Source organism: Cornus florida, unplaced genomic scaffold (assembly GCF_030987335.1).
Source record: "Cornus florida cultivar Cherokee Brave unplaced genomic scaffold, ASM3098733v1 CherokeeBrave_3.0.0_Hap2_Chr03, whole genome shotgun sequence".
Classification (NCBI taxonomy): domain Eukaryota; kingdom Viridiplantae; phylum Streptophyta; class Magnoliopsida; order Cornales; family Cornaceae; genus Cornus; species Cornus florida.
The window spans coordinates 48291757-48305600 of record NW_026775573.1 but is presented as its reverse complement, the minus strand read 5'-3'; the positions used below and the strand labels follow the sequence as shown (position 1 = coordinate 48305600).

Sequence of the window (13844 nt, the reverse complement as noted above, 5' to 3'; positions counted from 1 at the left end):
AGGATAATTTTGTAAATTTGTATTGGTCAGTAGGATAAAGATGTCATTTTAGGTATTAGAAGGGCAAAATTGTCCGGCCAAAAAGAGTGGTTGAACTTTATTGCATCCGATGAACTGGGACCCAAGTTGACAAAGGTCAAAGAAGCATCTATGAATTTTCTATCTAGTTGACGCTTCCAATTCCAATCCCAAAAAAACATGTAGTGGCATAGCCCCCCTCTTTCGCTCTCTCAAAGATGAAGTTGTATCTTGTGTTAATGTCAATAATTGATCTTTCTCTTTATGTTCTCTCTAAGCTCAGCCTTGTCTACCCCAACCAACACAATCTACCCCATGAGCCTAGACTATTTCCAAATCTACCCATGGGACTTCTCTAGTTGCCAAACAAACACCATAATAGATGACACCTTTCAGGGTTGTCGCCAAACCCTCCTCAACATGTATGCTGTAGCCCTGTTCCAAAATATAGTGATCGGGTCATTTTCACCTTTCTAGCTACTTTCTTTTTTGTGTAAATTTTTATTATTTTTATTATTTATTTAATTAAATTATTTATTTGATTAAATTATTTCTTTCGCGTAACCTCACTTTTATTGTTCGGATTTGATCTTGGCTTGGCGTATCTCCATTATATTTTATTACCATGAAATGTGTATCTTTATTTTTTTGTAAATGGTATGAATGCATAGTTTCTTCAGAAACATTCTTTATTTTTAAAATTTTTGTGTAATTAATTAAAGTAATTATTTTTCATCTTAGGGACCAATTTGTAAATTAATTTGTAAGATATTTTGGAAAAGGGGACCTTTGGTAATTATTTTTAGAATGTTCTAAAAGACGTGGGTGTGTGGGATGGTGACAAGTGTAGGTTTCATATTAATGTCTAGCTTTTAGTGTGTGTGAGGGAATGGTGTAGAAGTGTGTGTTAACCATCCAACCATGGATATGTGAGTGGACGAATACACTAAAGTGTATCTTTTTCACCACTTTTTCCTTTTCTCTCTAAACACCATAGCCAAAGTTTGGACCCTAGACCTAATTGTTGAAGCCAAAGTTTGGACCCTAAACCTAATTGTTGATTTTTAGTCTCCTTTCACTCACCTTAGAGTTTAAACCTTAGGAAGTAAAAGTTTCCTCTCACCTTTCTCTACAAAATCTTTAAAGGGTTTTTCATTTTGCACTTGCTTTCTTTAGATTATAAAGATTCAATTCTCTAGTGAGGTAGGGGGTTGTTGTATGTTTATTTTCTAAGTGTTTTAGTGTTTTTGGGGCTTAATATATATTGTTTACATGTTTGTTACGTCATAGTCTTGTGTATAGATGGAAAGTCCTTGAAATGACTTAAGGTCTAATGATTTAAAAGCATGTTTGGTGTATATATATGTGTAGCTTGCCAAATTATAATTTATATAATAGCTTGTTTCATGATTTAAAGTATGCCTAGCTTATATATATAATGTGTAGAAATAACAAGATAATTAGTGACTTGTGGAATTATAGCTTATATGCATTATAAAGCTTGTTTGATAATTCAAAGCCTTGGAAGTATGTATATCTTGCTGTGAGTAAAAAATTTTCATTCACTAGGTTACTTAATTTTAGAGACTTTTCATGTTAGGATGATATTCTCTTGTAAAGTAATGCATTTAATTACCTTGTGAGTATGCTACTAACTTGTATTAATACTTGTGACCTCCTATAATAGTAATTTGACTTAGCATGATATATAATATCATTGTCTGGTATAACTTGTTTAAATATATCGTGTATATGTATATTACTTATTTAAAATATCACTATTGTTTACCTTGAAAGCTTGTTGTTAAATTGTAGCATATTTAGTACTTGTGGCTTAAGATGGTAACTTGGTTTGGTTATTATAAGATATTCTTGTTTATATGTATAAATCGCATATCGAAGACTTGACATGTCATATGCCATTTAGACTTGAATTCTAGGACATGGTTTGTGTGAATTCAACCCTGTTTGTGCATGGAACATGGTTACTTGTATTATTTATTTGTAAAGTTTTAAACTTATTGATTTTGGAAAGCTTGTGAGTATATAATATATATGATGGCTAAAGTTCATCTCTAGTACGAGGACAAGAATCTCTCTAAGTCATAAGTGCGCACTAAGTAGTACCTTATGGGTCGTAATTATCCAGAATAACTTGCTTAGTTTGTGACCACATGTCCTAGTCTTTCCATTATTTGATTTCGCATTCAATTTCCAAGTAGTTAATCATGGATTACTTGTAGCTTGTGATTGGTGCTTGCCTTGTGTATTTAAATATCATTTAGCATACTTGAACTTGTATACTTGCTTGTATATTTAAATCTCATTTAGTATACTTGAACTTGTATACTTGCTTCGTTTATTTGAACCTCATTTTGTATACTTGAACTTGTATACTTGCCCCGTGTGTTTAAATTCCATTTAATATACTTGAACCGTGTATACTTGTCTTATGTGTATTTTATTTAGTTTCGTATACTTGTGCTTGTATACTTGATTTACGAGGGTTTCCATATTAATTGTACACTTGTGTATGTATACTTAGATGTTGCATATCTTGTTTTAATATGGTTTAGTATACTTGTAAGGGTATGCTTATATGTCGTGCATTGTGTTTCAACATTATTTTGTATACTTGAGCATATGTACTTATATGTTGTCTTTCATTTCAATTACTTGAGTAGCTTGAGATGAACCCTTTGTTTACCTTGGAACATAAACGTTAGGAGGAATGATCCCTTGTAACGGTCTATATTGAACTTGCATGGCATTTGAAACTTTAGGGTATACGCATGCACTTCTTCCTACGAGTAACTTGTTTACTCACCCTAGTTGTTGGGATGTTTTTCAGGTACGGATACCTTGGTTTGGTATGCACAACATCCTTAGGTCACCTTATTTATTTTGGAGTACTTTGATATATTTTAACAAGCATACATGTGTTAGCATGTATCGTTTTGTCTTTTTAAGTTGTAATGCATAGTTAGGTTAAAAATGTCATTTTTGCCTTAAAATGTGTAATGTGTACCTAAGTACACTTTTTGGTACTTAGTCTATGTATATGATATGTGGCCAAGGTCCAAACTTCATTTGAATCACATGTATACACTTAAATGTGGAATTTTACCTTTAAAGGGAATAATACGAAAACCAAGGGTTTTAATATGTAAGTTTTGCATCGTAGTGTGCATTATGTATACAAATTTATTTTTTGGCATTCATTTAATATGTATGAGGTGTGACCAAGGGCCAAACACCATATGAATTATGGCTATGCACATTGGTTTCAAATTTTACCTTTTAAAGGCAAATAATACAAATTTTGAGGTTTGACATGTGAAATTTTGCAAATGACTTGTATTGAGGCCATAGGCCATTAGAACACATGTAAATATGTATATTACACTTGCGTGTATGTTCACTTTGCACACAACATCATATTTGCATGAAATGGATGTTGTAGGCTTCAAAATTTTCTTTTAAAGGATAATTTTTTTGTTTTGGAGGTTCGAATAGGTCGTATTTTGCATCGGGGTTATTTTAAGGTCGTGGACCATTCACACGCACTTAAAAATACTTTTTACGTTTGCGTGGATGTTCATTTTTGCACACAACATGGTTTTGCACAAAATGAGCACCTCGAACCTCATGAAAGTTAGTTTTTTGCCAAATCTGGTTTAAAGGGCATTTTGGGTATTTAACTTGAAAAATAAATGTTGGTTTTGACATGATTGACCATAAAACATGATTTTTGTGGGGGTCACTTCACAACTTTTTTCCAAAAAAATCCCCTTAAAGGCCACAAAATTGCATTTCAAGTTGGCTGGTCTGGTGCATTAAGCAACAGACGAGTGCTGCAAGTCGGGGCAGTGTGCTCAGGCCTAACTACGATAGCCGCATGATAGTCAGACAAGTGATCGTCCAGCACAATATCTTGGACGAGCGCTCACAACTCTTGGACGAGCGCAACAAGCCTTCACTCAGCTTTGACCCTAGCTCCAAATTTAAATTATCATATCTCTTTCATTTTAACTCCGAATTGGACCGTTCTTGAGTCTAACTGACCGCGTCGAAATAAAATTTCCAATGGTACCAATTACAATTCTATATTCCACTTGTACCTCGAGATATTCAAGTTTTAGTGAAGAAGTGTTAGGATTTGGTTCGAATCGGGATAGGAATCTTTTGGGGTTTCTCTTCCTTTGACTTCGGGACTTGATATCTTTGTCGTCCGGACTACGAATTAAGTGATTCTTGAGTTTATCTTTATTATTTTTTTGTTTTCTATCCAATGGTGTGCTTGGTAGCATCCACATCTAGTTTTAAATGACCATTTTACCCTTGGTCCATTTCTCAGAGGGTTTTGAAACCTTATCTTTGGCCTTACTTCCGCGGAGTCACGGGACTCCTTTGTAGGCCATTCTCGTGTCTTAGGGATGAAGTACATCTCTAATGACTCATTTATGTTTCACTTCCGCATTTCGAATCCGTTAACGGGTTATCACAAGACGTACTAGGTTTGTAAATCCAGGGCCGTCAGACAAAACTTCAAAGAGACCTCTCTCTTCCTACTTCCCAACTCACCCATATCTATTTCATGCCTCTCTCAATTCAAAACCATGCTCAACTCTCTCTCTCTCTCTCTGTGTACCTTCTGGTCTCACTTTTGATTGTTTTGAACCCCAGAAGTTCGTTAGCACCACCTACATATGTGCCGATATCCAATCCTGACAAGACTGGCTCCACCTCTTTGGGCCGTCCACCGCCCTCGACTCACACTATCAACAAGATCTCAGTGACTTAAATTACTGTGATGCATGCAGCGCTGCATGCTCCCAGGTTCAATCCAAATTAATTTCCATTGATGGGAATAAGTCTCACACCACAGATTACTTTTTTTATACGGTCCTTTATGTAGCCGCCTTTGTAAACCAGCTCGGCCCCAAGAGCATGGGTGCACTCTCTTGCATCGGGGTTCCAATGCGTTGGAAATATGCAAGTTCAGGATTGGAGAGTAAGGGCAAATTGAGACTGGTTTATGGTTAGCTGGAGCTGCTGTCACCATTTATGTCATGATCACTTGTATGTTGGGTTTATGGTGCTGGAGGTTGAAGAAGAATTCATCAAATGGTCCTTCGGGTATTGGGTTTGATTCAGATGACCAAAGAACATGCCATCGTTGGGGACCCAAGTTTGAAGTGAAAAGGTTCAAGGTTCAAGAGCTTAAGAAGGCAACTGATAATTTTTCGCCCAAGAATGAAATTGGGCGAGGCCAGTTTAGGATTGTGTATAAAGGGATACTGTAAGATAGAACAATAGTAGCCATTAAAAAGATCTCATAATTAGAAAATCAAGGCGTTACTGAATTTTGCAATGAAGTTGAGATTATTAGCACATTAAAACACCGAAATCTAGTGCGGCTTAGAGGGTTTTGTGTGCAAATGAAGATGAGAATAATGGAAATGGAGTGTGATTTAGATATCTCGTATTACATGCCAAATGGGAATCTCAAAAACCATTCATTTTTCTTGCCAGAAAATGGGAATGGGATTGAGACAAAACCATTGACTTGGCCTCAAAGGAGGAGCATAATCTTGGATGTGGTAAAGGGTTTGGCTTATCTTTACTATAGGGTGGAGCCTATAATATATCATAGAGATATTAAGTCAACAAATATATTACTAGATGCATATATGAGAACAAAAGTGGCAGATTTTGGGTTAGTGAAACAGAACAGAAAAGTACTACAGCCTTATCTTATGACCACCAAAGCGGTACACATGGTTACTTAGCCCCAAAATATGCACTTTATGGGCAATTGACAGAAAAAGTGATGTTTATAACTTCGGAGTAGTTATGTTGGAAATCATGTGTGGGCGAAAAACACTTCATTTGTCATCCTCAGGATCGCAATGCACATTTTTTGTCATCGATTGGGCTTGGTCATTGGCGAAAGCAAGCAATGTAGAGGAGGTTTTGGATGCTTTAATGTTGGGAGATAATGAATTTGCCAATCCAATTTCCAAGGGGATAATGGTAAGATTTGTACTTATTGGGATTTTGTGTGCTCACGCAATGATGAACTCGAGGCCTACCATTTTGGACACATTAAAGATGTTGGAAGGAGATATGAAGGTTCCTGCAATCTTAGATCCGTCCGTTTATGGTGGTGGAACATATTGCCTGAATTAAGTTGTCATATTGATGAAATATGCTGCTAAACAATGTAGCATGTACTGACCGCCAAGGGCTAAAGTAATGCTACAATGCCCAATCGGTTTTTTGTGCGACGTGCGACTCCAGTAGATAGTTTCCAACAAGGTAACTTGTACTGGCCAATAACCCCTGTTTATAGCTTGTTATTTATATTATATATCTTTTTTTTTTTTTTTCCTCCCAGTGGTTTTGTTTATATATTTTGATTTGTGTTTCTCAATCTTTGTTCAGTTTTGGTTTGAGAGTGACTGTCTTGCCCTCTTATTTTATTGTGCCTTTTAAGGCTTCTTGGCCTTTTTGTTTCTGTTAGGCAACTGAGGAATGCCCTTTGTATATATGCATAGTTATCTTTGTAATTGTTATTTATTTATTTATTTATTTATAAATAATAATAATAATATTGTTATTTTTATTTATTTGTAATAGTTACTTTTAGATGTATGTTCTATTGTTTATAAACTATGTAATAAATGAAAACCATTCTACTTCAGCAAGATACAAAACATACACCAAGCATTAGACATATAATATGTGGTACATATATATTGGGTAAGCCATTAGGGGTATGATATTACGATTATTACCTTGTATAACCGGCTTACAGTCGCCTATTCGCCTTCAACCATGACATTGATGAAGTTCCACTGACAAATCAGCCTCAGCCTCTCAGAAAACCAGAGCTCTCAGAGCTTCGGTTGCTGAAATCGATAGCTAATCTGCTGAAAAATAGAGGCAATTAGCAACATTCGATTCCTCCACCACAATCAGTTGTATCCGTGTTATAAGCTGCATCAGAATTTCAACTTTAAACAACCATCTGAAGGAGGACTTCATTAAATGACCAAGATTTTCTCTGGAATTGGGATTTCCCAACTCCCACACTGAGTTGAGATATTTCAGAAATCATAAAAATCCCAACAAGCTCTATATACAATAACACGAGGACTAGACTTTTAAGCAATTCCATTTCTTGCTTAAGTGAGTTTGTAGAAGAAAAGCGTGAACATATAAAGCACATTTGAGGGCCACATTACTCATAAAAGCCATAGTTGATATATATACAGTGACTCGGTTTGAAGATTTCGATGAAGTTGCAAGTCTATATGGCCAATTTATTTAGGCCAAATGCATATAAAAATACATTTATATGCAATATTCATCGCTTATCACTTCGTTGTTCAACTAAGGTAAGAGCTCCACCTCTACATCTTAATGATTTTCACTATTATCATGCTCTTACCACCTTACATGAATCTCACACATTTTGTAAGACATCCTCTAACCTTTTTGGGTAGCAAGCAATGAATGAGGAGTTAGATTCACTTGACAAAACTCGACATAGGGTCTAGTTGACTTGCCTCATGGAATTTTTGCTGTAGGATGTATAAGATCAAGACTTGTTCAGATGGTTCTTTTGAATGTTCGCCAGTGGGTTCCGACAAGAGTATGGCATTGGCTTTGAAAATACCTTTACTCCAGTTGTTCACCTCTCCTCTATTTGCACTTTTATTATCGTGGTTGTTCCCAACATTGGGATTTAATCTAGATGGATGTGAAGAATATTTTTCTCAATGGTGATTTACTTGAGGAAGTCTACATGAAGCCTCCTACAGTTTTCATCATCCTCCCAATAAGGTATGTCAGTTTCGTCATGCCTTGTATAGTCTTAAGTGGCACCTCGAGCTTGGTTGGCCAAATTCAGCTCGACTATCTATCTACTTGAATACAAAGCTAGCTCTTATGACTCCGCTTTATTCAGCCGACACATTGAATGTGGTATTGTTTTTCTCTTACTTTAAGTTAATAATATGATTATCATTGGAGATGATTTAACAGAAATTCAGGAGCTCAAATAGTTTCTCAAACATCAGTTCGAGTTGAAAGATCTTGGACCACTCAACTATTTTACTGGTCTCGAGATCACTATAACTGATGATGGCTATTATCTTGATCAAGCAAAGTATAGCTCAGATTTTCTGATACTTTTAAAGCCTTCAAAAGAGAAAGCGAGGTTTGGAACCCCTTTAGAGTTTAACCTACCCCACTCTAGTACAATGTGAAACTCACTCCACATGATGGCAAACCTCTTTAGGATGACATCTTGTATTAACAATTAGTTCGCAGTCTAGTATACCTCACTGTCACTCATCTAGACATCTCTCATGCCATTCATATAGTTAGTCATTTTATGGCTGTACCAAGGTCCATTTATTTTGCTACATTTTTTTTGCATTCTTCGTTATCTCAGCATTTTTCGTTATCTAAAGGGCACTATATTTCATGGACTTGATTTTTCTTCCCAATCACCACTTATACTTCGTGCGTGCACTGATGCCAACTGGGTAGGAAGCCCTACAAATCATCCTTCCACTACAAGTTCTTGTTTTTTTCTTAGTGATTCACTCATCTTTTGGTGTAGCAAGAAGCAGACTTCTACAACTCGATCCAGTACATAAGTTGAGTACAGAGCACTTGCTGATATCCCATCCAGTCTAATAAGAAAAATAAAAAATTAAATTTTAAGACACTTCTAACCATATTAAAGATGTGTCCATTCTGCGTCGCATTTATGTTCACTGGTTAGACCGTCTCCAATACTAAAAGCTATTTTCGCATGCCAAATCTATATTTTGACACGTGTTACAGTGTCAAAATGTTACATTTTAACAATTATGCTCCAATGGTGCATTTCATGCAAAATGTTATTTGTATCTATGTGTATGCATGTGCCTAAAGCAAAGGACCATTTCATTCATTTAGTAGGACAATGTTGTATAAAACTAGTTTGTGCAACAAGGATGTATGCCACAATCTGGGAACAAACAGGCTATGAAAATATATGAAGATGAAGGCAATTATGCTATAATGTCGTTCACATATCATGATGATGCTTAATGAGATTAAAATTAATTCACTCATTTTCCATAAAAACAAAAACATACGATACAGAGTCTTGAAAACTAGAAGAGATACCATGAAGTAAATAAAAGCTTTCAAAACCCCCCATGTCTGAAAGTTTGGAAAAGAAAACTGCAGGATTAAAAGAACCACTGGAATGCTACAGGCAGGCACCATAAATATCTAGTATATCCACCATCAAACTCTACCTGTATGTATTAGTATTTGGTATATTATACCAATTTATAAACCAAAAATTCAAATAAAAGTTGAAAACAGAATTGGGAAAAAGTAAGTGTTGATTACATTGATCACATTTGAAGCATGGAAATTACATAGCAGCAACACCATGTTTGTATGTCTGTAAAAGTACCAACAAGCCTCGATTCAGACTAACTAAAAAAATCTTGTTGTATATCAAGCAAAATCAAAGACCCAATTCACCCAAAATTTCCCTCACGCGTATTGCGATCATTTAAAAAAATAATAATATTAATGAATCAATTTTTCCATCAATTTTTCCATATATGTAAGCAGAGTAACTGAAAGAATACTTGGGGTCATTGCAAGTTCGGTGTGACACACATATACAGGATGCCCCTTCTTCTCTTTCCGCACACAAAAATCAGATTAAGCTTCACATCTCTCTCTACACACATATACAGGGGAAGAGAAAATACAGGACGCCCCTTTTCTTCTCTTTCTGTCGCCGGTCACCGGTCTCTTCCCTGTGTGTTTGTGCCACCATTCTCTTCTCTCTCTTTGTTGCCCTAGACAAATAGGAGCCGGTCTCTTCTCTGTGTGTTTGTGCCGCCGTTCTCTTTTCTCTCTCTCTCTCTCTCTGTTGCCCTAGACAAATAAAAGAGTGAAATAGGAGCCGGTCCGCTTCTTTTCTGTGGCCCCAGCCCATACAGCAATTGTTATATATTTTGCTACAATTGGTATAAGAAATAACAAAGTTAAAATGTAGCAGGCCAAATAACATTGCATTGGAGAGTCTATTTTGAAACCCACCTGCTATATTTTGAATTGGTAACCCATATAGCAACCCCTTTGGAGATGCTCGAGTGTTTTGATTGCATGGACTGTGAAGAACTAATGTCTCAGTGAATGTGGACAATATATGATATTCTCTATTTCCTCCTTTATGGACCTAATTGGAAATCCACGTTAAAGTGTCCCAAATAAGTTGGTGCGCATGACGAGACTCCATTGTACCATTCCACTAGTGTTTAAATCACTGTTTTTGGGTCTAAAAATAGAGCCAATGGATTTAAGGATCCAAGTAGGACCCCCTTTTCTGTTACAATAATAATGTAATAACAGTGACATCTAAGATTTTTTATATTTGTGAAACTGTTATACATGAATGATTCTAAACCTCCACTCTGGAACTCTTTGATGATCATGATGCCATAAATTTTCGGAGTAAGCAAATAATTCGTGAATTCAATTTGATTTATGCAGATCGGATCGTATTGCTACATCCACAAATTAGCGACAAATTTTAAAAAATCGAATCCATAACTCACGGATCGGATTACGGATTAGACTATTAAAAATTCGATCGGTAGGTCCAATCCGATCCGATTCGATCTGTGAAATTTATATATATATTTTTAAATAATATATTAGTTAATTTAATTAGTTAATGATAATTTAATGAATTGGATGTACTAGTTAATAATTATTTAAATATATGAATTAATATAAATAAATTAAAATTTTATGTTATGGTTAAAAGACAAATAAATAATAAATAATATTAATTATAAAAAATAAAATAATAATAATAATAATTTAGATAAAATCCAATCCAATTCATTATTACACAAATTCGGTTCGATTTGTAAGATAACAAATTAGTGACGGATTAAGATTTGCCTAATCTCTTAAAAGCTGATGGAATTAAAATTAATATCTAATCATATACAATACCATGGCACTTGGAACTGGACTAATTAAAACGCTATTATTGGAACACCAGAACAAACAAAAGTAGAAAGCATTTGGCCACAGCCACAATTTGATTGATAGGTACGAAAAGAGAAAAAATTAAAGCAAGTCTACATCACAGAAACACACTCGTCTTGGACTGGAAACAAAACGTTTAACTGATTGTTAATGTTTTTTAATGTTATGTTTGGTAACAGTGGATCGAATTTTTGACCGTCAACAAAGTAAAAAGGTCGAACTAGAGACCGATCCGAGTTATATAAGAAATTGAGTTGTGATCGGGAAGAAGAAGGTGATGCCTAAACAATCTCACCGCCATCCTCTTCTTGTTTTGTGAAATTAGGGTGGAATCAAACCCACTGGATGTTGCATCAAATTCGCTGGTTTGAGTTGGGAAACCCACTGATTTGTATAGAAATTTTTATTTATTTATTTTCATTCGTTACAGATGTATGTGTGGGCGTGAGCTTGATTTGGTGCGTCATTCGCGTGCTCGGACAAGCTAGATTGTGAATTGGGTTCGGTTAGTTCAGAAATTAAGAGAACGAAGTGCTTGTATATTTCAGATTTACAAGAGCTTTTGATGGGTACAGACTTTCAGTTATGAATAACAAGAGCTTTTGTGTGCTTCATCATGTATTTGCGTGTGTATGTATGTGTAATGGCAGGTTTCAATTCTTTATGCCGTGATTTGAGTCTGGTTGGTCATTATTTTATTTTATTTTATTTTTTTATAAGTTAAAATCAGATTTTATTAAAGAGAACCAAACAAAGGCTAGCCCAATGCTAACCAATGAGGCCAAACATTACAAGACAGACTTTACTGCCAAAACAGACATTACAACCCAAATAATTGAAAGGACCTAAGGCCCAATCAATGAAGCCCATCCAAGAGTCAAGAAGACCGTTGGAGGCAAACTCTGTTGCGAGGCTCATGGAGAAGATCTCCTCAATCTCCTACATTGTTGCCAGGTGGTTTCGCCGGTGGTCTTGTGGTTGGCACAATAGACGGAAGCTCCCACTTTTCTGCAATTCTGCTAGGGTTCGAGAAGTCAATTGTTGGCATGGAGTGCAATTTCCATCGAACTGGTTCCAGAGCTTGGTATAAGATTGAGTTTGCATGAAGAGACATTTTTCGGGAAAATCCTTCTGTTGTGTTCATTCCAGATGCTATAAACAAGTGATGCCAGACCCAGTTTTGAAGCTATGACACTGTAGAAACCTGATCTTCTTCACCAATGGTGTGATGCCCAATTAATCAAAGTAGACCATGAGGAGGGCTGAATGTGAAACCCACATCGTATTTGTAGAAATGTCCACAAAGGTTTAACGAAGTCACACTTGAAGAATAGGTGGTCATGGGTTTCCAATTCCTTGTTGCAGAGGACACACAGTGTGGCATTGATGTGGGAAGTGCATCTTTTGTTTAAGGTTGGGAGGCGGTTTTGGATGGCAACCCACAATGTAAATGAGTGTTTTGGAATTGATGGCTTGGTCCAGGCTAGGTGAGTCCATGGTAAGGAAGGTAGGCGTTGGTTTAGGTGTTTCAAGGTTTGGGAAATTGAGAATTTGGCTGCATTTGATGGACACCATATAACCTTGTCTTGATTGTGCGGATTAGGGTTTGGAAGGTTAGCTATTGGAAGTAGCTGAGGTATTAGTGTGGTGATGGTAATTGGAAATTGCCACTGTGAATTGACAATAAAGGTAGAAAGCATGGTTTTACTGTCATGATTTGAGCGAGTGATCTGTTGGGGGGATACAAGTTTATACAAAGGACCAAGGCTGCTCCAATTGTCAAACCAAAAATTGGAGTTATTCCCACTTCCAATTTCAACTTTGACAAGAGGTTGAAAAGTGGTTCTAAGGTTGAGAACCCTCCTCCAAGTCCAAGAACACTCGGGATTTTTACTTCCCAAATACTTCTGCCTTTCAAGAGGTAGGTGTTGATCCATTTAACCCACAACATGTCTTTAGAGCTAATGATATGCCAGAAGTGTTTCATGATGGCCACCTCATTCCAAGATATTAGGTTAGGCAGTCCCAAGCCTTCTGTTCTTTTGGGAAGGCAACAAGTTTCCCATTTACCTTACCTCCTGTCTTCTTTAGTGCTGGACCAAACCAAAGGAAAGACTTTAAGATGTTGTGCATCTCATTGATAATACTTACTGGTAGGATAAATTTGGAGCTCCAATAGGTTTGTGTGGAGAAAAGCATTGCTCTGATCAACTGTAGTCTACCTGCAAAGGAAAGATCTCTACTAGGCTGGTTGGTTGGTCATCTTGTTTCTTCATTTCTTAGAATATTTGTGCCATGTTTCGAGTCTCAATGCATTTCCTTTTTTTTAATTTTTAATTTTTTCATTTTTGCTAATAAAACTTATCTATCAAATAAGAAATCGACAAAAATGGCACCAGTTTTTGGCCTTTCTTCACACTATTGTGGGGTCTGTGGCTCGAAATTTGTATACTTAATATGGTAATTCATTGTAGATGAGTTGTGAAATTTTTGTCTAATAAAGAATTGGATTTGAAGACTGTATAAATAGAGATTGGTGTGAGAGGTTTAGAGGAAAGAAAAAAAAAAAAAGATGTAAGTGATTTAAGGGTGAGTGTTGTGAGGAAATGAAAAAATATATGTGTGATACCCCCAAATTCTCGAGCGTTGAATGGATTTTAATTAATTATTGTTGGATTAATTTATTTTACATACGTGTATTTAATTATTTATAATTTGGTCTTGGGTGGCCACGGAGC

The 13844-nt window shown here is 36.0% G+C and overlaps 1 pseudogene; it reads left to right on the top strand.

Moving 5' to 3' along the window:
• Nucleotides 1–259: 259 nt before the first annotated feature.
• Nucleotides 260–6210, top strand: LOC132301578 (probable receptor-like protein kinase At1g11050; annotated as a pseudogene).
• The last annotated feature ends 7634 nt before the right edge of the window (nucleotides 6211–13844 follow it).